Source organism: Muntiacus reevesi, chromosome 8, assembly GCF_963930625.1.
Source record: "Muntiacus reevesi chromosome 8, mMunRee1.1, whole genome shotgun sequence".
Classification (NCBI taxonomy): Eukaryota; Metazoa; Chordata; class Mammalia; order Artiodactyla; family Cervidae; genus Muntiacus; species Muntiacus reevesi.
Genome location: NC_089256.1, coordinates 66,213,660 through 66,216,479, shown reverse-complemented (window position 1 = coordinate 66,216,479; position 2,820 = coordinate 66,213,660). Strand labels below are relative to the sequence as shown.

Below are 2,820 nucleotides of genomic sequence, written 5' to 3'. Positions count from 1 at the left end.
GCAACTGATTATAGATGAAGATTTAAAACAAAAATAGAGGACAGCAGCTTCTACAAAGTGAAGTTTTAGAACAGAAGGTCAAGGGATAAAATTGGAATCTTCTGATTGTTGACAGACTGGAGGAGAATGAGGAGCTAGAGATAGTGGAAAGGAGTAGAAGAAAAAGTGAGGAGTAGCCTAAAAGGGAGTTTGGAAAGGACTGAATCTGTCAACAAGACAATAGCACTGAGCTATCAAGGGATACACAGCGCAAGAATTATACAGCACAATGGGAGCTGGAAATCTTCCAGCCATCACCCAACAGGAAGCTTTACATATTTGGGGCTTTCAACCTCCATTTGAGGATATTAGGTTCAGCCCCTTCACTGGATATTCGATGCTTATGAGGTGGTTTCGACAAATTAATGACCACTCCCATGTAAAAGGATGTGCATATGTTCTATATAAGCCTCATGGGAGGAATAAAACAGCTGGAGAAACTGCTTCCGGGGCCTCATCGAAGTTAACTCATGGATTGAAAGATGAATCATTAGCTTATATCTATCATTGCCAAGATCATTATTTTTGTCCAATTGGCTTTGAAACAACCCCTGTTAAGGTGAATAAAGCATTTAGCAGGGGTCCCCTCACACCACAGGAAGCAGAATATTAGATCTTAATTGGAGAACCAAGCACAAAAATCCTGCTATTCACTGTACAAAATGGGCAGATATTGTTACTGATCTAAACACTCAAAATCCAGAATATTTAGATATCTGGCACCTACAGAGGGGACAGCAGTATCAAAAGACAAAGAAGGTTGGAGGAAATTTGCATTGCATCCTAACATTCCAGAGACTTGGCTGGCAACGATTTGGCCTTTGGAACTTTCCATTTGGAACCATTAGAGAGGAATCACAGCCTCTAACACACGCCCAGGGAATTGCCAAATCTGAGCGTGAAGACAATATCTCCAAGAAGCAGCACGCCAGTCTTTCAGTGCTAGTTTGCATCAGGACTGGACATGGAGAAAGATGTCCAGTATCCACAGGAGGAGGAGCAGTGGCTACCTACCACAGTTACGGTGATTATCACGCTGGGTACCTACAATGGGTGTCACACACACAGCTGGTCTATGCAGGACTGCGTTAAGGCAGCATGAGATTTTAAGTCTAATAGGAACAGAGCTTGTGGTGCAAAACAGAACCTTGTAGTTCCTCCAGTGAATAAGCTTGTGTATGACTGTGCTGTGCTGGGCTTTGTCGCTCAGTCATGTCTGACTCTTCGCAACCCCATGGGCTGTAGCTCATCAGGCTCCTCTGTCCATGGGGACCCTCCAGGCAAGAATACCGGCGTGGGTTGCCATGCCCTCCTGCAGGACCCAGGGATCGAACCCAGGCCTCCTGCATTGCAAGCAGACTCTTACCCATCTGAGCCACTAGGGTGATTTCAGACATATAAGCAGATAAGCACAGATATTTTTGTCCTTTTAAAGTTAAGAATATTAAACATTCTGGACAGTTTTGTGAAGTCCAATAAAATTACATATAAACAAATCAGACACAGTTTCATTCAATACCATCACGATTTGAAATACTTAAGCATGAAGTGTTTTCTTATGACTAGACCCCCAGATATTTGTTGCAGTTCTATTCCTAAGCTCAAAATTTAAGGTACTAACTCTCTGCCCTTAAAAAAAAAAAAAAACTGGGGTTGTTGACTTCTAGTTTTTCTCTTGTGGTTAAAGCCCATTTAAAACAATTTAGTGAGTCTAGAAATTCTGTTTACTTGTAGCAGTATCTTGCCTGCCTCATATTTTTCCTTATTAACTTTCTCAGGATTCTCAATAAAGAGGCAAAAGAGAAAAGACTCCAGGCACTGATCTTTTCTGCTGGTGCAGATGGGTGACTTAGTGCACCAATTCAGGTGTTCTGGACTTTCTTGGTATGTTGCTGTTATATATTGACAAGAACTTTAGGTCTTGACTTCTGTGAGTCTACAATAAACCTTGGTTTAGGGATAGAGTAAACAAACAAGTGGGCTTCCCCGGTGGCCCAGTGGTAAAGAACCAACCTGTCAATGCAAGAGACATGGGTTCGATCCCTGGGTTGGGAAGATCCCCTGGAGAAGGAAATGGCAACCCACTCCAGTATTCTTGCCTGGGAAATCCCATGGACAGAGGAGGCTGGCAGGCTACAGTCCATGGGGTCACAAAGAGTTGAACACAATTTAGCGACTAAAACAACAAAAGCAACATCAAGGAATAAGGCACTTCCCTGATAATTCAGCAGGTAAAGAATCTGCCTGGAATGCAGGAGACACAGGAAAGATAGATTCAATCCCGTACCAGAAGATCCCCTGGAGGAGGGCATGGCAACCCACTCCAGCATTTTTGCCTAGTGAATCCCATGGACAGAGGAGCCTGGTGGGTTACAGTTCATAGGGTCACAAAGAGTCAGACGTGACTGAAGTGACTTAGCATGCATGCATGCAGGGAATTCAGTGTGGCTGTCAGAAAACGTATTCGGCAAAGAAAGCAAATGCCACCTTCCTTAAAAAGGATTCTAGGTTAATGGCAGGAATAACTTTTGTTTCTCACCCTAGTAATTGCTCCTGTAAGTGCTAAATCACTTTATATGCTCCAAGACATGGTCCTGTATTCCTCTGCAGGCACCCCTTCCCCTCCACTGCACATGCTTGGTGTGTATTGACAAAAATTAAGTAGAATTGAATCTTGACACAGCTGGCTGGGTGTAAAGTGCTCTCTATTATGCAAACTTCTCCCTGCCAGTATTTACCCACCCAACATAAATTGAAGAGTTAGTTAAGCACTTATGTAAC

At 43.2% G+C, this 2,820-nt stretch overlaps 1 pseudogene; it reads left to right on the top strand.

Moving 5' to 3' along the window:
* Nucleotides 1–262: 262 nt before the first annotated feature.
* On the top strand, nt 263–1,067 carry LOC136172961 (basic immunoglobulin-like variable motif-containing protein pseudogene; annotated as a pseudogene).
* The last annotated feature ends 1,753 nt before the right edge of the window (nt 1,068–2,820 follow it).